The 24,625-nt window shown below is 40.7% G+C and overlaps 1 pseudogene; it reads left to right on the top strand.

Moving 5' to 3' along the window:
• Positions 1 to 619: 619 nt before the first annotated feature.
• The window catches only part of LOC101601351, a 98,175-nt pseudogene continuing 74,169 nt past the window's right edge, over positions 620 to 24,625 (top strand).

Below are 24,625 nucleotides of genomic sequence, written 5' to 3'. Positions count from 1 at the left end.
CCATACTATAATTAGAAAGGAGGAAGTCCCTCCTTCATGGCAGTTAGTTCCTGGTCTGTCTTTACTTGGTGTGGGAGGACAGTCATTGTCCTGGGAAACAGCCAGCAGCCCTGGACTGATCTTGATGGTAACCGTGGGAAGGTTCACCCTCTGGTGGTGTCCGGTCTAACGACCAATCTCCTAGGTCAGAATATACTTGGAGAAGCTGAGGCTTATATCACCACTGATCACAAGGGCTTCTATGAGGGGATACTAGACCAGGAAGAATATGAACAACAGTTTGAACAAGGATGGGCCAGCTTCCCGAACCACAGAAATGACCCTCATTTTGAAAAGATTAGACAAAAACACTCTCGGGTCCAACCCCAATTCTAAGGGCCACTGCTCACCCCCAGTGCCAAAAATTCGATGGGTACCTGGGGGCCCTTTGTTTTTTGAGCAGTGGCCTATACCTACCCCTAAACTCCAACGTCTTCATATGTTAGTTAAACAACAGCTAACTTTGGGACATAGATGGCCTTCAATAAGTCCTTGGAATTCCCCTGTTTTTGTTATTAAAAAAATAAAGCCTAATGGCTCTTGCAGACTTTTACATGATTTAAGAAAAATGAATGAGAGGATGATACCTTTTGGGACCTCCCAGAGAAGACTCCCTTGGATTCTGGCCATCCCCAACATTTATTATCTAACTATTATTGATATTAAAGATTGTTTCTTTTCTATCCCATTACATCCAGATGATGTTGAAAAATTTGCATTTTCTATACTCTCAACTAATTTTTGTGGGCCAGACTTGAAGCCTGAATGGACCATCCTACCCCAAGGCATGGCCAATAGCCCCCCTATTTGTCAGTACTATATGTTATATATCTTTTCTTCTTTGATTGGCCATTCTGATCTTCTATTCTATATTTATATGGATGATATAATCTTAGGTTGTTCCAACCCATCTGATCTCCAAGACCTTACTGCCAAATGCCTTGCCATTTTACAGGCCAATGACTTTAAGGTAGCCCCTGAAAAGATTCAGACTGTCCCTCTCTTTAAGATTTTGGGCTTTGTACTATCCCTTGATACTGTTTCTCCTGTCAAACCCCACCTTCATATTCAGGATTATTATACTCTGCCCCAGCTCCAAAAGTTATTGGGAGAAATTAATTGTATGAGGTCTTGTATACCCATAACTAATGAAGACCTGTCCCCTTTGTTTGATGTCCTAAAGGATCTCAACTTCTCCTTTCAGGTAATTTTGTCCCCTTGTCATCAACAAATTTTTCATAAGGTCCAATAGGCTATAGATGCTGCGGTCCTAAAGAGGTTCATTCTTGATTTACCCATCTTTCTCTACATTTTCTCTGTGGAAACATTATGCACCACACTGTTGGCCCAGGAAGGTGAGCCCATCCAATGGGTTCACCTCTCAATCAGTGGGGGTCCCCAGAGTTTATTCTATAACCAACCAGGTTGCTGATTGCATTATCAAGGGCAGAGACACATCTGTCTAGTTATTTGGCACAGAACCTCATCTTATTGTCACTCCCTTTAAGATAACAGAGTTCACCTGGCTTTAGAGAAATAATAACAGAGTTGCTACAGCTCTTGAGGGGTGTCTAGGTAAAATTTATTGCCATTATGGCCCCCACAAATGGATGAGCTCTTTCTCCAGGTTAGAATTGAAACTCCTCAGGCTTTTCCTATCTCAAGCTAACCCTGACTTTCTTACCATGTTTACCAATGGAGGGCACCTGGGAGCTTCCCTAGTCGTTTACCCTCCCTTAAAACAGGAAAAAGAGCCTATGCCCATAAAGGCAGTCTCCCATGAGGTTGAGGGGTCACCACAATTCAAAGAACTAGTTGTTTTCATTCTAGCTTTGGGCAGTATTCAAGAACCTTTTAATTGTTTACTGACAGTCTTTATATTATTAATTTTTTACCCAAACTGGTTGAGGCCCATATAAGACTGGACTCCAATCCTATATCTCCTCTGATGATTCAAGCTCTTTCCCTACTCAAACAAAGAATTAACCCCATTTTTCTTCAACATCTCAGGGGTCATCAAAACATACTGGGATTTCTTTCTCGAGGAAACAATTTGGCTGATAAAATGGCTTCTATGCCTCAGTGTAATACTATTACAGAAGCTACACGCTTTCACTTATTGTCCCATGTCAACTGGAGAGGTCTCAAGCACAGGTTTCCACAGGTACCATTCAAGGACCTTAAAAAAATTGTCTGGACTTGTAAGTCCTGTCAGGCTTACCTCCAAGTACCCCCCCCCCACAAACTACAGGAAGCAATCCTTGAGGGCTCCGCCCTAATCATCTTTGGCAAATTGATGTTACACACTATTCTCCATTTGGAAAGCTTAAATATATTTTTCTTTCAGTTGATACCTTTTCCCGCGCATGCTGGGCATCTGCACATGCCGGGGAAAAATCTAAACATGCTATTAGCCCTATGCTTCAATGCTTTGTCACCCTTGGACTACCTGATGAAATTAAAACAGATAACGACCCCTGCTTCATAAGCAAGGCCTTTGTAGATTTTCTCCAGACCTGGAAAATCTCACATTCCCATACAGCCCCCAGAGCCAGGCTATCATTGAAAGATATAATCAGACTCTCAAGTCTCAATTACAAAAACAAAAGGGGAAATCCTTACCCCCACATGACCAACTTAAAAAGGTATTATTTACCATAAATATTTTAAATTTTTCTAAAGAAGAAAAACAATTATCCCTTTTTTAAAAACATTGACCCTCATCCATTACCTACAGTTCTATTTGGGTAAGATGGAGGGACCCATTGAATGGGGCCTGTCGAGGACCAGACCTGCTCCTTACAGCAGGGAGAGGGTTTGGATGTGTCTTCCCTCAAGATGAAAAAAGACCCATTTGGGTATCAGCGAGAGACCTAAAATATTTGTCCCAACAAGGGGACACTGACAATCACTTTTCCAGGGTGTGTCCCACCCCTGAGGGCTGTTCCTAAAATGGTCTTCACCCTGCTAAACCAAACAACTTCCTCTCTTGTGGAGGATTGCTGACTTTGCCTCTGATCTGGGCCTCCCTGGCTGCTTGCAGTAATCACCAATGATACAACTACAGCTACCCATATGACCCTAAAAAATTGCTCAGCCACCTTTCCCATCCCCATCCAGATTTTCCCAATGTCTTGCATTTGGGCCCTGCCTTCCCCTAATAGCTCCAATACAGATGTGGAATATATTCATCCTTCCTTCGGTACTTTCAACACAACTGAGCCCAGTGCTCAATGCTGCCCACCTTCAGGAATGGTTTATGTTTGTGGAGGCAGGATGGCCTATAACTTTCTGCCCACCAATTAGACAGACCTTTGTGCCCTAGCCACCTTGATTCCAGATGTGGATATCATTCCTGGAGATGAATCCCTCTTACACCCTCTTTTGATTATATTGGAGGGAGACCTAAGAGAGCTGTACAAATGATGCCTTTACTTGTTGGGTTGGGAATAACTGCAGGCATGGCCACCGGGACATCCAAGATGAGTATGGCAGTCCATCTCCACAGAAAGCTCTCTCTCTAGTTGATCAGGGACATAAAAGCCAGGTCCAACACTATCCTTGATCTCCAACAACAGCTAGACTCTCTGGCTGAGGTAGTCCTACAAAACAGGAGGGGACTAGACCTATTAACAGCTGAAAAGGGAGGCATATGCTTGTTTTTACAGGAAAAATGCTATTTCTATGTCAATAGATTGGGAATCATTCAGGACAAGATCAAAAGGCTTCAAGAGGACCTGGAGAAGAAATGGTGGAACCTTCAGGACAACCCACTGTGGACAGGCTTACGTGGCTTCTTACCTAACTTCCTCCCTCTACTTGGGCCCCTCCTTCTCCTTCACCTTATCCTCACTGTTGGGCCTTGTGTAATTAACAAAAGTGCACAATTCATTCACCAATGGCTAAAGGCAATAAAACTCCATCAGGTTGAGATATATTACCATAGGCTTGCAACTCAGGAATTAAGTTCCTCATATGACCCACTACCAGCTCCTCTGTCCTCCATGTGACCAATGACGGGTAAGATCTCAAACTGACTGAGACAGGCCATGGAGTGTGTTCTCTGTGAGCTAAACACATGGTACCCAGTGACAGGTAAGATCCCCAGAGGAGGACAACCTAAGACAGGGACCATGGTGACTAATGCTCTTACAAAAACAAAAGGGGGAGATGTTGGGCCTTGAGAGGCCTGGATGTGAGGCCTAGTAGAACTTCCTGAGCCAAGCTAAAGTTTGGCAACCTGTCTCTGGCCAGCTATGACTCACCAGGGTGCCAAATTGCCTCTGGCCTGCTACTTCTGCAAAAAAATTAGAGTTCCCGTGCGTGCGTAAAACCAATCATGTCAAAAGTCGCGATATGCTATTGGCCCTTATACCTCATCCTTTCCTGAGATCCCTGCCTTTGTTCTCAATGCTATATAAACACCTGCCTGTTACAATAAAGTGAGTTCTTGCTTCGACAAGTCTCCCAACTCAGTGTGGTTTTTCTCCAATGCCTAGGAGAGGGACTGGATCATCGACATTCACCATCCAGCTCAGCCCCAGGCTGAGACCAGTGGGACGGCTCTCCTACAGCCCTACCTGCCGGTGAGCCCGGCAATCAGTAAATATTTGATTTGTACACACACACACATACACATATCTCCAAGATTGTGTAACAATCTCTCAAGTGAACAAAAAGTGGCTAAAGTACTTCAAAGCCTGACTTGGAGTTTTCATAATACATGGCTTTGCTGCATTTTAGCCCTTACTCCCTCACATAGCATGGAGATCTTAAAGTTACTATCACTGGATCTAGATCAATTGCATCCAATGGGCTTCTGGTGGGGCCTGGACCACCCTTTGCAAAAACATTGAGATAAATAAAGGCCAGAAACTTAACTGAAAAGGTTATAGTATCATAAGGAATATTTGCTTAATACTCAGGACACCATGGCAAATTCTCTAACAGAGGTACAAGTGGCCCATGGGGTTGACATGAATAAGAAAGACTGAAGAAAGTTTCATGTGGCTTCCGACAGGACATCACAATGTGAGGGATGCTGACTGAAAGATTTCCTCCCAGAAGAAAGAAGAATATAAGCAAAAAAGTGACATAAGAGTAGGTTTAAGGGGAAAATAATGCATCAAGTAAGAAATAAAAGATTTAAAGGGCATTTTGATCTTAGCCTGTGAATGTCTAGAAATGATCTAAGTACACACAGCTTATAAAGCCTGACTTTACTGTCATTTTCTCTCTAATTAGTAGAGGAGCTAAGCTCTCAAACCTTAATTTTATTCCTATGCCTGTGCTAATGACAAAAGTGGTGATTAGCTGATATAAGAGGTGATTTTCTTCCACATAGGCCATTTACGCTGTGCTCAGGGTTAATTCCTTCATCATAGACTAAAGGAGAACTTCTTTATTCAGACCTAATGAGACTCTATGAAGAAAGGTACTGGGCTTTCTCACACAGTCCAGAGGATTAAATGCACTAATTAAAATGTGATGTGGCCCAAGCTGCCCAGTTTCCAAAGATCAGCAGTGCCAAGAAGCCAATGAGGCTAAAAGTTCAGATTGGCAAGTGGAGCAAAGCTCGGGGCCCCCAGGAGTGAGGACCCTGAATAGCAGCTCCAGCCAGCCAGGCAGTTCTCACTTGGAGAGACGAAATGCTTTCTGATGGCTGCATGTAACTCATAATAACATAATTTTATTCTTAGAAGCAATTTCCATTACAGGCCCTGTTTATTATCACATTATTTTCTCAATAGCAGCAATAAACACACTAAATTCTCCCTGTTTGCTCACATTTTTATTACTGTTCACAGTCGTAAGGGAAGGGTAGCTGTGAAGAATGGGCTCATTATACAGGAGCCCCTGTGTGACTGGCATCACCAGCAGCCCAGAGAGCCTGACTTTGCAGCCTGCAAGCTGGCCAGGAGCCTATGGCCTGGCCTCAGGACCACACCAGGATGTGCTATCCAAGACCATCAGGCCTAAGGCTTCCAACAGACACTTTGTTCCCATCTATTTGTAGTTTTGACCATGTAGAAAAGATTTAAATACTAAAAGCAAGTGCCTGTGCATGGTATTGGGGTTCTTTCAAACTACAGGACACGGTCCTTCAATGGCTTGGTAAAAAAAGTAGTGCACAAGAAGGCACACACATCTGTAGTTTGGTTGCTAGATTCTTTCTCCCTCATGTCCCCCACCCCGCAAAAAAAAAAAAAAAAAAAAAAAAAAAAAAAAAAAAAGGTCTTTCTGTTTGGCTTGCCTCACAACAAAACAAAACAAAACAAAAAGACCATTATGTCCTAAAAGTTGAAAAGGAACAAGTTTGAATCCTGGCCATCTCATTCCTGCTATCTGAGGCTGAGGGCAAATCACCAGCTCATCAAGGCCCAATGGGATCAGTAGAAGGAGCATCAGGGGTAAAATCACATTGGAGCAGCGACTTAGGTATTTTCTGATTCATTCAGCATGGTGGGTAGAGCACTTATCTTTGCTGTCATCGATCTCTTTGTGTGTAACATGTGGGTGATGACATTTATTACTTAGGCTTTCTGTGAGGATTAATGAGATAAAAAAAAAATGTGAGTGTGTCACACGAATGGAAAAAGAACCTCAGATATAAGGGTTTTGTTATTTCTACCTATCTACTGTTATACATGGGCAGTACTATTTTTTTTTAATATTTATTTGAGAGAGAGAAATAGTGGGAGAGAGAGAAAGGCAGAGAATGAGAGAGAACAGGTGCTGGGCCTCCAGCTACTGCAAACGAACTCCAGACACATGTTCTCCCTTGTGCATCTGGCTTAGTGGTTCTTGGAGAATCAAACTGGGATCCTTTGGCTTTGCAGGCAAACGCCTTAACTGCTAAGCCATCTCTCCAGCCTTGGCAGTACTATTTCGAATAGACTCCCTCATCCTTTCTCAGGAGCTGCAAGCTATCACCATAGGCTCTGTGTAGCCAGGTATTTCCTATGATAGTGACAGTGTATCACACAGAAAATCAGGAACTACATGTCTCTCTTTGAGCTTCCTTTATTCTTAAAAGAACTCAAGGAGTTTATATGTGCTTTAATGAACTCCTACTATCTAGGCAAATGAGGCCCCACAAGGAGATAAACAACATCAAACGGAGGAAACAAGCAAGACTCCATCTAAAGTCTCAGGTTACTCAGCTACTGTGTATCCTCTCTGGTGATCCAAGTCTTCCAAAAATAATCTAGTTCTTCTACCTTCAGAACTACAGAGCAGTGCTTATATTCTAACACAAACTAATACAATGTTCTTAGTCTATATGAAAAACTGAAAATGTGAATTAACTAAATAGGATAAATTTAGAATTCCCTGTATGTGTCATCCATTGCTGATAAAATTCATAAAAACCAAGGACTCACTATTCAGTGACCACGGTTGGATAAAAATGAATCCTACCAAGAAATGCCCCAGATTCAGACTATCAGAGCTGAAAAGCACTTGAAATCTCTTCCTTTTGAGGAAACTAAGGCAAAGAGAAGGACCCACCATTGAGGTTACTCATGACCCCAAGTCACTGAAAATTCACTTCAATAAATCTGGATGATGGATGCCTGCCATATTTTTTAATGTACACCAAAGATCCAAGAATAAATATGATGTCTTTGTCTTACAGGAACTTAAAGACTAAGTATGTAGGGGAGAAAAACTGGGAGAGTTTTGATTGCATGGTGAGTTACTGAACAGTTTTCAGCCAAGAAGCAACCTGAGATTACAGAATCATGATGTTAGAGCTGAAAAGAATCGCAGAAGTGCCTCTCAAATGTCCCGATTTTCTGAACTGCCTGAGGAATCTGATGCTTGAGGCTCAGATGGTACCTGATGCCATATTATAGAAAGTACCTCATAATATATGATATTTCATGCTATTCTTAGTAGCAATGTTAGTGTACATGCTAGCCTAGCAGAATTAACCCTGAAGACTTACTGGCATCACCAGAAGACCTACTCATGCCTGTATCCAATGCAGAAAGCCAATGAGAGAAAACTACTTGGAGTAACACATCACTGATCATTCTAAACACTCTTCAGTAATTTTAGTTGGCAAACAAAGCTGAGATTTTAGTTCCAATTCAACCCTTCAGTGAAAAAGAATGACAGCCAGAGGAAGAAAGTGACATTTAGGATCACTCATTGCATTGAAGAGACTAAAAGGACCAGAAAGAGGACCATGCCCACCACCCTTCATCCTTACTCAGAGCTGCCCCACTCTGTGCCCATGTCACACAGGCAGTGGTGCATCCATCTTACTAAGCTCCTTAGAAAATACCAGGAAGCTGAAAATATTATCATGTGAATTTTTCTATCAATAGCTTTTGATGGCACCTGGAAGATTATCCATACTTATTTGTTTAATCTGCATGAATAAGGAATGAAAAGAAAATCTTATGAATTCCCTTTCCTTTCAGGTAGTTTGGTGATCCTATAACAAAATGTGAAGGGAATTTCATAAGAAAAATAATACTCATCTGGCTAGAAATTGAGCTCTCCAATGCATATTTATTTGCATAAGTGCAAATAAATTGGAACTTGAAGCAGTTGGAAACTAGAGTTTTCATTTAGGAAAACTGAATAATATTCCCATTTAATTATTTTTCTTCTTGCTTGGAAGTAATACAGGACAGAACACTGAGCTGCAATTGTACCACTTGAATCTATAGCTCATTCTGTGGGCATGGGCAAGAAGCTACTCTTCAGGTCTCTGTTTTCTCACCAGTAAAATGCAGAAATAGAATGATCTACTCTAATTTGACTACTCAAAACTTCAGTGGTTACAAGTAAAATGGAATTTCATTGGGGGAAACAGCAACTTAATTAAAGCCTGCAAATTATGAATTCATTAGTGGTTAATGCAAAACCTGACAGCTTAAATTCAATTCCCCAGTACCCATATAATGCCAGACACACAAAGTGGCACATGCTTCTGGAGTTCATTTGGAGTGGCAGGTAACCCTGAAATGACTATTCTCTCTCAGCTCTTTCAGAGAAACTGCTTTTTGGTTTTCCAGTGTACAATTTCTCTTCCTTTGGCTCATAACTCAAGTTATATTTATATTTGAAAGACCCAGGGTTGGGCCTAAAGAACTATATTTCCTGCAAAATGCTTTTAACTAAGGTTGATCATGTGATATAATTCTGGCCAATGAGAGGTAAGCAAAAGTCTGCTGAAAATTTTTGGAAAGGCTTTGTTTTCATAATTTAGTGCTCTCCTTGTCACCTAATTTAGATAACTTTTTGTTTCATGATTATTCTTCTTACACATAAAAAGACATTTATAGAATTCCAAACCATGTATCATCAAGTGTCTTCAAGTAGTCATCGTCTACAAATTGGGTATAAATTCCCAGTAAATCCACAACTGCATAGTTACTGGAAAGATCACTGTAACACTACTATAGACAACTTTGGTTAAAATCACAGTCCACTAATTCATCACTAATCATTAGCTCAACAATTTTCCAAGTAACCAATTGCTAAATTATTGGTTCACTAAAAATGTTGTAGCAGCCAATTATAAAATTTACAGAAGCTTTAAATTTCTTTCACAATGATTCATGGTAAGCATAATCTGGAGTTTCAATGTCGTGTGTATTTTGAATTTCACCTGCCAGGCAGGTCACAGAAGTTAAATATTATATAACTGAAACAGTAGGTTATGTCTCCTTCACTCACTGGTTACTGCCACTTCTACTTCATTGATTTACTGACTTGTTTTCATGATTGAGAGAAAAGAGGTGGTAGCAGGTAGAGAGCCAAGATTGAAAATATTTAACTCATTTATCTCCTCATATTACCCACCAAACCAATATATATACAGCCAAACTACACAAACACATATACACCCTCTACATAGGCATGACACCACAGACTACCCATACGTAATAAGCTACTCAAAAATAACTAACTTGGCGTTTTTTGTGATACATAAATCATATGGATAATACTAAAGAAAATGATAAAGATGTAGCATATTAGTGAGTCATATCTGACGAGTGAGATGAAATATAGTGATGCTGTTATACCTATCATAAAATAATTGTAGACCATACAATATATAGAACATTCAATAAATATAAATGTAAACCTCAAAAAGTGTGGACACACAAGTGTTTTACTGAAGCATGGACACTATGTTTGAAGTCCTTTGTGCAAAGTCACTAGACAAAGTGATTGGGAAATCATAAAACCCTAGTATATACAACTCAACAAAGAAAATCTGGGCTGCTGAGATGGCTTAGCAGTTAAGCGCTTGCCTGTGAAGCCTAAAGACCCATGTTCAAGGCTTGATTCCCCAGGACCCAAGTTAGCCAGATGTGCAAGGGAGCACATGCATCTGGAGGACATTTGCAGCGGCTGGAGGTCCTGGCATGCCCATTCTCTCTGACTCTCTTTCTGCCTTTCTCGCACTGTCTGTCAGTCTCAAATAAATAAATAAATAATGAACAAAAAAACTTTAAAAAAATGAAAGAAAATTTGTGGTGTGCTGAAAAAAGTCGGGATGATGGGAGCTTGGATTTAACTTACTGGAGAGAGAGATTGCACCCATTTATTTACAACACCCTTGACCTTCATCCTGTGCATTATAGTGAAGTTCAATATTCATAGCATATGATGGAAAATGCAAAGAACATTGCGTCAGCCTGAATCAAACACAAATAACCACTATTTTTATTCTTTGTTTCATTTTATTTTATTTTGGATGAAGTGTTAAATACATAGGTCCTTCAGAAAAATTCTCCAATGTTCATTTGATATTGGAGAACTGGAGTTGGAACATGTCAAAAACTAGTCTATGATTGAGACTTCTGGCCAAGATGGTGACTGCATAGCTGTGCTGCAAATCCCGGGGAAAGAAAGGCAAGACATTAAGGGTTTTCTAGATCTTCTTGTCAGTGGGAGGGCACAGAGGTAGGGAAAACAGGGAATCACAGATCCCCTTGAAGGCAGGCAGACAACTCCTCCCTCCAAATAGCTGCCAGGCACCACCGCCGTGGCCACTGTGCTCCGATTGGCAACAATCACACACCAGTCACATGCCAATTGCATGCCATTCAATCCCTTCCAGCGGAAGTTTAAACTGCTCTGCGCACTTGCCCACATTACTGCTCCTGCCACTGCATATTCAGTGAGCCCAGCTCCTCAGCAACTACCACACAAGTCCAGACTGTGTCTCTCACTTGTGCCAGCTCAAGTGCCTTTTCTACCTGTCTTCCATGCCGGCCATCCCCCATTCTCCAGTGGCGGGGGAGGGCAGACTGTTTCTGGGTCCCAGTGTTCCCAGCCAGAGTTTGGGCTGCTTCAGGGCTTGGTACCTCAGTCCCCCTCCAAGCTTAAATGCAGGCAGCTTTGGCACATTAATTCTTGAGAACTGAGGCAATTTTGGCACCCCTGTCAGGCAGTAGATATGTGGCTTTGGCAAGTGGGAGCCAAAGCCCAGGCTGCTTGGCAACTGTCCCAGGCTGCCTCAGATTCCTATTGCGCTAGAGCCCAGGCTGATCCAAACACCTATGGGTCCATAAACTGTCATGGGCAGACCATAGTGCCAAAGAAATAACATGAAAAATCAAATGCAATAAAACCCAGTTGGATCACCCAGTCCTACAATGAATACATCTAACCAAAACATAGAAGAGTCATTATGATCAGAACATCAAATTGAAGCTATGAGCAATGAAACCCTGACCAACCTACTGGTAGAACTTGCAGGAAAGCAACAAAGGACCCATAATCGTGTGGATGCTACCATCACTAAGTTAGAATAATTTGATAAGACACTGGAATGAGTTCAAAGAGATTTAAGAGGTTTGAGGCAGAGTGGACAAAAAGAGGACCTTAAAAATCAGCTGGCCATGCTAAATAAAGACAGAAAGAAAAGCAAGGATGAAATCCAAGAATCATCAAGAAAATCAGAAAATGATGTGAAAAGGGAGCTTGACAGAGGGATGGAAACAATACATAGAAAAGTAGTAGAAAATGCAAAAAATAGTCACTCAACCAATGGGATCACATGAAGCTGAAGCGTTTCTTTACAGAGAAGCATACAATAAGCAAAGCCAATAGATTACCCACAGAATGGGAGAAAATATTTGTGGGTTATCCAACTGATAAAGGCCTAATCTCTAGAATCTACAAAGAACTCAAAAATCTAAACAGTAAGAAGTCAAACAGCCCACTCACAAAATGGGACAAAGAGCTGAACAGGCAGTTAACAGAGGAAGAAATACAAATGGCAAACACAAAATTAAGAAAATGTTCATCATCCCTAATCATCAGAGAAATGCAAATTAAAACAACTGAGATTCCACCTTACCCCAATAAGGATAGCAAACATCAAAAAACCAAATGAAAATAAATGCTGGCGAGGATGTGGAGAAGTAGGAATACTCATCCACTATTGGGAGTGTGGGATGGTACAACCACTTTGGAAAGCAATATGGAGACTCCTGAAAAAGCTGACTTTAGAGATAACAACAGACCCAGTTATTCCCTTACTGGGTATGCACCCTAAAACCTTCAAACCAAAGGCCAGAGAGATTTGCTCAACCATGTTTGTAGCAGCTCAATTCATAATAGCTAAGAGCTGGAATCAATTCAGATGTCCATCACTAGAAGAATGGATAACTAAGATGTGGTATATCTATACAATGGAGTTCTATACAGCAGTAAAAAAATGACACAAAGAAATTTGAGGAAAAATGTTTGAACCTGGAACAGCTCATTGGCAGTTTACTTACCTAATCACAGAAAAAAAATGGCCACATAGTCTCACCCATCTATAACACCTAACCTGAATCTACTCAAGATACCTTACATACCTAGCAATCATCTCATGGACTAGGCACTAGGATGGATGGGGATGGGCGGAGGGTACCGAAGGGGTGGGAAACACTAATCTAGACCCAAATGGCAATGTTACCATAAAATTCTACTTCCTAAAAGGCAGACCAAATGGCTGAACCTGCACCAGGCCCTCACAGGAAACACCTGAACCACAAGACACTGGAGAGGGTAGGACCAAGTCTAACCTAAATCTTCTACATCTTCCCTCCTTCCCTCTCCCTGTCCCTCTCTCTCTCTCCTCTCTAACTCTTGTATATTAGTTATCTTTTTCCTCAATGGCAATGGGCAATGACTTGTAACCCCCCAATACCAGCATGGGGCTATCATACACAATGATATTTTGATCAGAGAAACCTACAAGATTTCCTAAAAGAATGACAAATTTTTGTAGGAGTACTTGATGACCCTGCAAAGGTTAGTGGTAAGACCCTATTGCTAAAGACACCATATGCAGCTGACATGTAAAATGGAACAGCATAGTTGGAAACCAAGAGAGAGTCAGTCCCCAGACAGTCAATGTGTCTAGTGCCAGAAGGTGCTACATGGGAAACTGGGGGAAATGACCAATATCTGTCCAAACAACTCATGGTCCAAACTACTTTGCAGAAAATAACCTGTTGTGATGCCCACACAAGTGCAATAGTGGCACACCGCCATGGTGGGGAACCAACTGCTCTTGATTTGGCTAACTTATCCCCTCAGTGGTACAGGACCCATAGCTGGAGCTGAGAAACAAGTCAGAACCATATCCAAACATAAGCCCATTCTCCAATATCAAGCTACCACCAATCATGGGCTACAAGAGAGCATACACCTATTAAACTCTCTATTAAAAAAGTACGTGTTATCTCATTTGTCCTGGTGCTAACTTACTCTCCATTGGAGAATCTGCTTCTCTTTTTCAGATAGATGAAGATCCTAAGGAGAGAGCCACCCTGTCATACCTCAAAAGGGCCCTGGCTGAAACTAAGGAAAATTGGCAAAACAATCAAGGGTGCTGTTTTCCTGATGAACCGCATACCAGCACAAGGGGGAAGGAGACCAACACAGAGAAAAATCAACTCCTACCAAATCAGAAAGCCAGAGCCTCAGAGGCCCCCAACACCTCATCACTGAAGCATACCAAAAATGAACCCAACATGGCTCAGGGAAATTTTGAGAAAGAGCAGGCAGAAAGGCTGTTAGAGCCACATGTTGGGCCATGATATGCAGAGACATTTATCGTACCAATAACTGTGGGCTAACTCCACAATGCACGACCCATATACCTCAACAAGAAGGGGCCAATAGGGAATGGATAGGTCATGGATGAGCCTAATAATGGTACCAAACTGCCTATAATTGCTGAATAGAAAACTAATAAAAAAAGTCTATGATTACAAATAATCTCATTTAGGCTTTGGTATGATATAATTACTATCACTAATAGACTATTTTTTAAGAATTATAGACATTTTCTATTATTACCTATGGCACTATCATTTAAATGACTATTATGAAAACAGTGTCTTTTTTTTTTTAATTTTTATTTATTAGAGAGCGTCAGACACAGGGAGAAAGACAGATAGAGGGAGAGAGAGAGAATGGGCGCGCCAGGGCTTCCAGCCTCTGCAAACGAACTCCAGATGCATGCACCCCCCTTGTGCATCTGGCTAACGTGGGACCTGGGGAACCAAGCCTCGAACCGGGGTCCTTAGGCTTCACAGGCAAGTGCTTAACCACTAAGCCATCTCTCCAGCCCCAGTGTCATTTTTTGGTACAACTGGTTGTTTGATTCCAGCTAATTGGTAATGTGTTTTTCATATTGGCTCATTATGTAGACCAGGCTGGCTTAGAAATCCTCTTAGGTTATATTGATAATCTATAGCTAAAAAACAAGTTTTCTCCTCTCACTCTTTAGATCCAGCAGGTGAGTTCTTATATGTTTATTCCATTTTTTGGGGGGGGGGGATTTTTTTTTTTTTGGAACATTGGAATTGCTCTTTAAGAAGTATTTTGCTTTCCAACTGTAATTGTATCCAGTTTACATTTTATGTAGTATTACAATCAGGTACCATTTTTGAATACAGTCTTTGTGATGGTAAACACAATAACTTATTTCAAAGAGGTCACATGGGAAGAGTACTCTCTGGGCACTGTATAGTATATACAATGTACACTGACCCTGTGAGCTGCCTCGTAGTGATACTCATGCATGTACACATGTGTGTGCAAGGTAGAATGAAACGGGAAGTCATGTTCTTTCTAATAGTAGTAGCAACACTGTAGTTGTCTTCAAAATGAAGTGAATCTCCCAGTATTCTAAAACAAAATCCATCGCCCTCTCTGTATTAGAGTTAGTACCCTTTAAGCTGTTTGTACCTCTATCTCTGGCTCTACCATTTTGGAAGTGTCATAAAGGGGATTATAAATTGTCATTCATCTCTTCAACATCCTCTGGTACTTTCATTGCCTTATAGGACTCCCTGCTTCCCATGTTACTCTTTCATAGTGTTCAGAACTCATTACTCTAAATTTGAAATTTAAATTTATCACAATCCTACTTAAAAATCTCTGACAACTCTCTCCCCTACATAGAAGGCAGACTTCTTTAAATAACAGATCATGATCTGGCTATTTTTGAGACCATCTGAAGATACCCTCTACATCATCCTGACCTCTATATGCCCCACTGTTTGCGGCTTTTTGTGCCTTTGCACAAAAGGTGCCCTGTCCCTGAAATAGTCATTCCATTTCTCCAGGAAGCTCTCTCTTTTTCTCCATTCTCCCTTCTCATCTGTTTAAGAAAGCACCTACTCAGTGGAAGTTTACAAGCAGAGTTTGATGCACTCATATTACAAATGACCATATGAAGTTTAAAAGTGTGTTCATCTATTGGAATTTCAGCTGTATGATCTTTATAGGCATCTCAAAGCTAAGCCTCTAGGTTGCAGGATGTTTGGTTGGTTGGAAGTTTTGTTCTTTGAGACAGGGTCTTAATATATAGCCTTAACTTGTCTGGAATTCATTATGTAGACCAGGCTCGCCTCAAGCTTGCAGTAATCCTCCTATCTCTGTCTCCTTAGTGTGGGATTACAGGCATGGGTTATCTATGTCTAGCCTCAGACTGTGACCTTTAAAATAAGGATAATAATACAATTGGCTCACTGTCTGTCATAAAATTAAATAATACCCCACCCATTAACACATATTAGCCCGAACCAGTCACCATTTCAACAGTATCTCACCCAGATTGGTCTCTATGGTTTCCTTATGTTGAGAAGTAGTTGCCAAAGAACCTTAGATGAGAAATTATTTTTAAGGGAGCACTACAACCTCTGTCCTACCAGGATCTAGACTCATTATAGCCCCATCATGTCCATCTTTGCCTCTAGGTATTATTGGCTCAGTCATTGCCAAACATACAGATGCTGCCTCTGAAGTCATTAGGAAGCCTCTATCATGCCCAGGAAGGCCTAGATGTATCCATCTAGGCCCTGGAATGTGTATGAACTACCAGTTCTACTGGTTTTCAGAGCCTTCCTCCAAGGTAGATGGCGCACTCTGTAGATGCTGGCTGGCATCTCCTTAGTAGTAAAAAGAAGATGGTCACAGAACCCTGTGAGACCCAGTGAAGCTCTTATTCGTTTTTGCACAGCCTCTGTCATGCCTTCCCTTTCATTTCTGTTTACTTTTTGTTATATTTTGCATATGTTTGTGGGTACTGAATGTGTGTGCATGTATGTATGCATGTTCACATGTGTGTGGGTGCATGTGTATTGAGGAGGTATACATAAGAGTGTATGTACAGGTGGAGGCCAAAAGTTGATGTCAGCTGCCTATCTTAGTCACTCTCTACCTGATTATTTTGAGGTCTCTTGCTGAACCTAGAGTTTACCTATTTGGCTGCAGTAACTAGCCAGAAAAGTCCAGGTGTCCTTAGATCTCCATCTCTACTGTGCTAGTATTAAAGCCATGTACCACCATGCCTGGCTTTTCATGTGGTGGCTGGGGATCAGAAACCAGGTCCTCCAGCTGTGTGGCCAAATATGGGGTTGATAAGATGACCCACTAAGTCATCGCTTCAACCCCATATTTTATTTATTTTTAAAGTTTTTTTATAATTTCCGACATGTATTTTAATCAAACTCATCCTATTACTATTTCCTATACCCCTCCTACTCTTATTGAATCCCTTCTTCCCAAACAGTCCCCTTCCTTCATTACAATCATGTCTTTAAATCATGCCTCATGCATGGTTGGGCACATAGTTCCTTATAGAAGCTAATCATTGATATTATCATAGAATGCAAGTTCTTTTAAAGCAGAAATTGTGGCTTGTCTCTTTTTATTCTAGTGTAATGTGAAGACATACATAGGAAATAAGAGCTGAAAATTCTTACTAAGCCAAGGCAACATGAGTTGTGGAATAGAAGTCATACACTGTTAAATTCCAGAGTTTCATGATCTGGTTAATTTTAACTTTTAATTGCTTCTAGTTAGTTCCTTGCAGACCTACTGGCACCATTAGCATAATAAATAACTTGAAGAATGCCTTGTTCCTGCTTATCACAATTCCTCCCTAAAATTATAACAAAGTATGGGACAGCCTGTCAACATGCTAATCTGTTCTTGACCCACACAATTGCTGTAACTCCCTTTCTGTTCTCTTTTTATAAAATAAAGCTCCCTCCCCATCCCCCTCCTTCTCTCTGACATCATTTTGGAACACTTACTCTGTGCAAGTATAATTTGTGATTCCCAATTGCCACCCTCACTTTGGCTTGAATACACTTTGTTCCCACACTTATTGTGCCTCAACTTGCCTTTTTGGTTGACAAGTGCTAACACAATACTTGGTGTCAGAAAGCCCCAATTACCATTGCTTGAGTTAGCAAATTACGATTATAATTAGCAATAGCATAGTAGCATAATACAGAGCTTGGAAATCCATTCTCTTAATTATTTTCAAAATGATGTCGTAGCATAATTTGCCCCGTCTGCACTGAGGACTGTGAGAATCAATGGGGAACAAGCTTTGCCAAGGCTGCAGAATAAATGGCAGAGTCAAGATTCAAACTCATGTGTTGTTTTTCTCTGTTTCCTCTTTGTTGGTGTTGTTCCTGTCGTTTAGAATTTAAATTACTTGGTCTTTTCACTGCATGATGATTTGTTGAATTCATTAGGTAATTTTGACATGGGAATGTTATTCAGACATGTGCTGCCCAAAGAGAGATTTTTGCATTCCCTGTCTCACAGGCAACTCCACAGATGCTTTTCTTAACCCAGAAAATCCCACATAACCATGTTCAGGGTCATAACTAATCTGTAAGCTGTAGTGGCAAGAAGGCGAACACAGAAGAACACAGAAGACAGTATCTGCAAAAAGGGACAGTCTAAAATCACATCCATCAGTGCAATGCCAGTAATCTCAGTTTAATTTCTAGAGGAGCATATGTAACTGGACAGATAGTTGCCAAGAACATTCAAACTTATAACACTTCCAGCATTTAATATATAGGACTGTGTTATTCTTTCAGTAAATTCTAACTGTATTAGAGTTTCAGATGATTAATGTGTACAATGAAAATATCTCTGAATACCCCTTGTTATTTTACTACTTACCCACTCCAGCAAGTTTCAGTCAGGTCATTATTTTGCAGTTTAAATGTCCTCATATACTAAAGGTTCCAAAAACCCATGCCTCATTTTCAAGAACATTCTCATAATTTAGACACAAGCGTTTTATTAAATGTGTAAGGGTGTGAAATTTATAAACCTCATAAAAACCTCCCCACTTCTGTGCTCTAGGTGTCTGACTTGCTTCAGCCCTCTTCATAGTAAGCTATCATTAATGCTGCTTTACATAATGGGGCCATGTAAAAGGCAACCTCTGTGATTTAAATATTTTAAAGCCTCTTTTTAAAAGAGGAGATGTATCCTTTTATGTGTCTAACCAGTGACCTTCTAAGAATTAAAATAAGGACAGCCAGCTCCCTTCACTCTTACATATGGTTCAGAAGGAGTGCACAAGGACTGCCAGATTTCAGTTTGTAGGTCGTTTCTTCAAGTAATGGCTTTTTCTTCCCTTCCTTATTAGCATCTTAACAGCATATGGATTCAAGATAATTGAAAGGCACAGCCATAAGGTCATGTCAAAACTGTCAATAAAGGGACAGATAACTTGATGAGAAATTATGCTACTGTCCTCTGGAGTGGATGGGAAAGGCAGTCACCTCTCAAATATTCCTCCTGCAAGACCCCCTCCAGAAGCCTCAGAGGAATCTTTCCATCACTTTCTGGGAGAGAGTTTGAGAGTTACTATTGCCAAACAGGTTCATATAGCTCATTAGGTGAAACAACATGTGCAGAAACATTACTTTAAAGGTCTTTTCATATTTATTTTTATTTTCACAGATGTAGAGAACTTTTATAAGATTTTCTTATTTATTTGAGAGAGGGAGGAGAGAGACAGAGAGAGAGGAAAAGGCAGAAAGAAAATGGGCACTCCAGGGCCTCTAGCCACTGTAAACAAACTTCAGATGCATGTTCCACCTTGTGCATCTGGCTTATATGTATACTGGGTAATCAAACCTGGGTCCTTGGGCTTCACAGGTAAGTGCCTTAACCACTAAGCCATGTAGAGAGATTTTAGAAATCTATGAACTGTTACATGAATTAAAAATAATTGTCTTATAATAGGAACACTGCCCCTGTTTCCCAATGTTCACAGAAGGTGGAGAAATACATTGTTAGAGTTATACCCTCCTGCTTACAGAGCCTTGGGAAGAAGGAAGGCCATACTAAAAATTTGATCCAGCCCAAAAGGAAGATAAAACTGTGAATTAAAAGCACACTCTTATGGCTCATGCCTTTAATCCTAGCACTCAGAAGGCAAAGGTAGGAGGATCACCATGAGCTCAAGGCCACCCTGAGACTACAGAGTGAATTCCAGGTCAGCCTGAGCTAGAGTGAGCCCCTACCTCTAAAAAAGAAAAAGAAAAAATACACACTCCTAGTCTCTGTGAGAGTGATTAGGGATAAATGAGAACTATTATATGTGTAAATAGATCTCTTGTTACGAACCAATGCATGCCAAGAAAAGGGTTAAGGAAAGAAAGGAAATACAAATTATGTCTTTATCGAATTATTGCACTGGCCTTGGAAGCTAGAACAATCCTTACCGACTACATATATCTTAGAGTTTCTCTTGAATTTATTAAGCCATGTGCTTTGAGAATTATTTTGTGTTTTGAGATTAGTGTGAGATATGAGGACAGGGTTCAGCCCAAGGTTTATTCTCATGCAAAGAAAAGATGAATGAAGATGTGTTTATTTAATTCACAGTAGTTGGTTAACAAATCTTCATGTGTAGATATCTGCCCAGAACTGTCCCCTAAGGTGAAGAAGGGAACATGCATATAGAGGGAAACCAATAAAATAGACATGGAGTCTTCCTGATAGGGCCTGAACCCCATACCATGAAAGGTTGAAAAGAAATGGGTATCTCCCTGAAGTAGATACCCATACTTGTACCCCTGTAATTGATATGGATTGTTTTCCTCCCTAGTTTGCTAAAAACAGTTTACTTAGCATGTACTATTAAGCATGACTTACATTGTTGTAATTAACTTTAGTTACCCCTTACCAGACTAAAAAGACTGAGGTCAATCAAAAAAAATTACATTCATAGAGTTCTGCAGAGTAAATGTTTAGGCAGTAAGGAAGAGTGGTCTCTGTGTGGAATATCTTTCATGAGGTGAGTATGGTAGTTACATTAACTCAGGGAAGGAAAACAGTATCACTGAACTGTAGGTAATGAGCATGAGAAAGTAAGCCTAGGCTCAAAGAAGTAGATCAAAGTTGACTGTCTAGAGGACCAGACCCTCTTCTCACAAGTATTCTAGAGAAAGTTTTCCCTTGTTTACATTATTATCAGTAACTAGGCTTCCTATTATCATTAAAAACTTCCATAAATATTTGTGGAATTGGAAAAATGGGATAATTTGTTCATTCTACAAATATTTGCTTAATGCTGATGCAGAAGATATATAGTATTTAACCTAAAACATGTACCAGCACTCACACTTTCACACACACACACATTTCCATACCCCCATGTTGAAGTCTGTTGTACATATTCATGTATATGCACATATCTACAATCACTCAATGTGCACATACATGTCTATACAGCAGGAAACACACTTCAGATAATTCCATCTCAGACAACATGTGCTGGTGGTCACAGATCCCAAACATTCTTCCCAACAGGAGGAAGAGCCTGACTTCATGTGGTGTGCCTCCCATTCTGTGCTCTGGCTGGGGCACTCACTGCTGTGCTTCCCTGGTAGCATCAAGGCTCACTTAGTCAGGAGAGGTCCTGAGCCAGGATTTTTGAGTCCAAAACTCACTCACAGTAACTTAAAAAAAAAAAAAAAAATCTTATGAGGGCCCCAAAACAAGACAGGTTTCTGTCAAAGCACTCGGTTACCCACCTGAGGATAAAGGTAAGGTCCTATTGCTGAAGAGACCATATGTTGCTTACACAGAGCATGGAGAGATCTGGCTTGAATCTGGAAGAGAGCCAGTCACCAGACAGTTAGCCCAATTAGTGCTAGAAAGTGCTACATGAGCTACTGGTGGAAACTGATCAACAATGATCTAAGCAACCAGAGGTCTAAGCTACTTAGAAGTAAATACCCTGACAGGATGTACATACCAGTGTAATAGTGGCACACAGCCTTCATGGGTAACCAATAGCTTTCTGATTGGCTAACAGATCTGATCAGTGTAAAGGAAATCATATCTGGAATTAGTAACCAGATCAGAATCCTATGGAAACAAAGATAATGTTCTCCAGTGTCACATTCTTACTAGTCTTTGGCTAAAAGAGGGGTTACATGCATCAAATTATCCCTAAATTAATAATGCTTATCCCATTTAAACTCGTCTGACTGCACTCACCATTGGAGAATCTGTTCTTCTTTTTCAGAGACACAAGGAGATAAAGTACCCCTTGCACTTCAGCCAAACCACAGAGGAAATGGGGAGACAAACAAGAGTGCTGCTTCCATGGTGTGCCTGATAATCAGCACCAGAGTGAAGGAATCAGACACTAAGGACACTCAAAACCTACAAAAGCAGAGATCCAGAGGTTTGTAAGAGCTCATCACTGAAGTAAGTTTAAGACTCATCTACCATGACTGGTATCTCATTGTGGAAGTGGTGATGGATAGATTGTAAAAGCCAGAAGTTGAGACATCATGCCCAGAGGCATTCCCTCCCCACAAAAATAACTGACTACTGCTCCTACAATGCATAAACCACAACTCCAAGGGGAATACCTGCAAACCCACTGAAGAGGGTCCCCAGCAGAATGGGGGCAGGGACAAAGGAAAAGAGGGTACCAACACAAGATGTATCCATACAAATTATCTTGTTAATAATAATAATAAATATTTTATATATTTATTTTTAAGCTAAGAGAGACAGAAATAAAAAAAAAAAAAGCATGCCAGGGCCTCTTGCTTCTACAAACTCCAGATATATGTGTCACTTTGTATATCTGGCTTTTCATAGGTAATTGGGAATCAGAGCCAGGCTTTTAGGATTTGCAAGAAAGTGACTTTAATCACTGAGTTATATTTCCAATTCAAAAAAGCTTATCTTTGTCCAAATAAGTTACATTCTTATTTCTGGAACAAAACACCCAACCAGAAGCTGCTGGTGGAATGAAGAAGTTTATTTCAGCTTACAGTTTCAAGAGGAAGCATGTAAAAGCAAAGCGCAAATTAAATGCCTGGCATCTGGGACCTATGATGAAATCTCTGGACTACTGTCGTAGTTACCTTCTCCTTGCTGGGACAAACACTGACCAGAAACACCTTATGGGAGGAATGGGTTTGTTTCAGATTTGCAGATTCTAGGGGAAGCTTCATTATGGCAGAGGAAGCTGGCTCACATCATTATACATCCACAGCAGAGAGACAGCCACCTGCATCAGCAAGCTCAAGCTGACTCTCAACACACCTTAGGGATAGACTCAATATCCATCCCCAGTGACACACCTCTTCCAACAGAGCTCTGCCTGCTGTAGACTTAAGTAAGAAGCTTAATCTTACTCAAAACACTTGAGCCTATGGGGGATGTTTACATTCAAACCACCACAACTACAAATTCCACCCCTATAGCCTTAGCTGCTAGCATTGTGGGCAGATCCACCAAAGCCAGAGTGAGCAGCTTTCCTTGATGGTCACCCCATGGACTTGATGTCTCCAAGATCCAGGGCTTTCCCCTGCAGCCCTCAGTTCATCTTCACAGAGCCATGATATGGCCCCACATGTAGGGATCAAGATCCTGCTCCATACTGACTAGCGGCCTCTCCAAAAAAAATAAAAACTTTTCTGAAAATCCAATGATTCTCTGTCTCCTCCATTTGTTATTCTTGAAAAACAAGTACTAGGTAGGCTACCAAATTTGTTAATCCAGTGAAGAGTAAAGCCAAGTTTGAGGCTCAAGATGCTGCACCAGCATTTTCCTTTCACTGTACCAACATAGAGTAGCTGGTCCAATCTAATGGTGGTAGACTCTCAGACAACTGCAGCCAAAGGAAATGCTGTCTTGGTCCTGAAACCATCCACATTTCTTTCTGTGCCACACTTTACATATTTCAGATCCTCTGCTCTGTGTTGTCCTCTGCCAACCACACCAGTCCACTATTTCTGAATTCAAGTTGCTCAGGTTCTCAGGAAATAGACAGAACTTCATAAGCCAAGCCTCCACAGTCCACATTTCTCTCTGCACTTAGGTCTTCTAAACTCTCACCAGAATGGCCCAGCAAGCACTACACATGGCACCGCAAAGATTCTCTAGTCCAAAGTTCCAAATCCTTCCATATACATCCTGCAAATCAGTTCTAAAAGACAAAAAATACAAAGTCTGTCTTAATGTAGCAACTGCCCCACTCCTCAGTACCAATTTTCCTATTATAGTTACCTTCTTATTGCTAGGACACAATACCTGACCAAAAGGAGCTTGTGGAAGGGAAAGGTTTACTGCAGTGTTCAACTTAAAGGGAAACTTTCACCATGAAAATGAAAGAATGGCATGAGCATAAAATTGCCATATTTAGTAAGTTCTGGGCTTGGAGCTAGGCTAATAAAACTCAAGGTCTGCTTCCAATAACATACCTCCTCAAGGAAATCTCCACGTCCAAAATTACCATCAGTTGGGGATTGAGAATATAGCTCAGACACAAACACACAAGGCTCTGGGAGACACTACATTCAAGCTACCACAGTGACTCAGTCAGGGTTGGGCCCTGTGAGCTATTATGAACTTTTCCTGCCTGCAGTTTCTAGTGCATGCCATATGGTTAGTCATGGATAGTGTTTCCCTAAGACCTGTGAAGGCACAGCTGGAACTAAACAGAGATAAAACTTCAACAAAAAGGAAAATACAGATAAAGTTAGGTAAGGATGCATCTGGAAGAGTGACTGAAAGATCTAAAGGGGAGAGGAGCAATAAGACAATTGTTATATCCAATGAAATGGAGATAGACCCCTGAGTGAATTAAGTAAAAGGTTTAGTATTTGCTGGTAGATGCTGAGAATGCACTGGAGGCATGCATACTTTTAAACCTTGGTGTGTCTTGCCAAAATGGAACTATTTCCTTGAAAGCCCAATAATAGTTTCAACTTAACTGTTTTTAAAAATAAGCATTTGAAGGCAATTAAAATATGTT

This window comes from Jaculus jaculus, chromosome 5 (genome assembly GCF_020740685.1).
Source record: "Jaculus jaculus isolate mJacJac1 chromosome 5, mJacJac1.mat.Y.cur, whole genome shotgun sequence".
In the NCBI taxonomy this organism is placed as follows: domain Eukaryota; kingdom Metazoa; phylum Chordata; class Mammalia; order Rodentia; family Dipodidae; genus Jaculus; species Jaculus jaculus.
The sequence above is the reverse complement of the archived record's forward strand: the minus strand, read 5'-3'. Positions and strand labels throughout refer to the sequence as shown.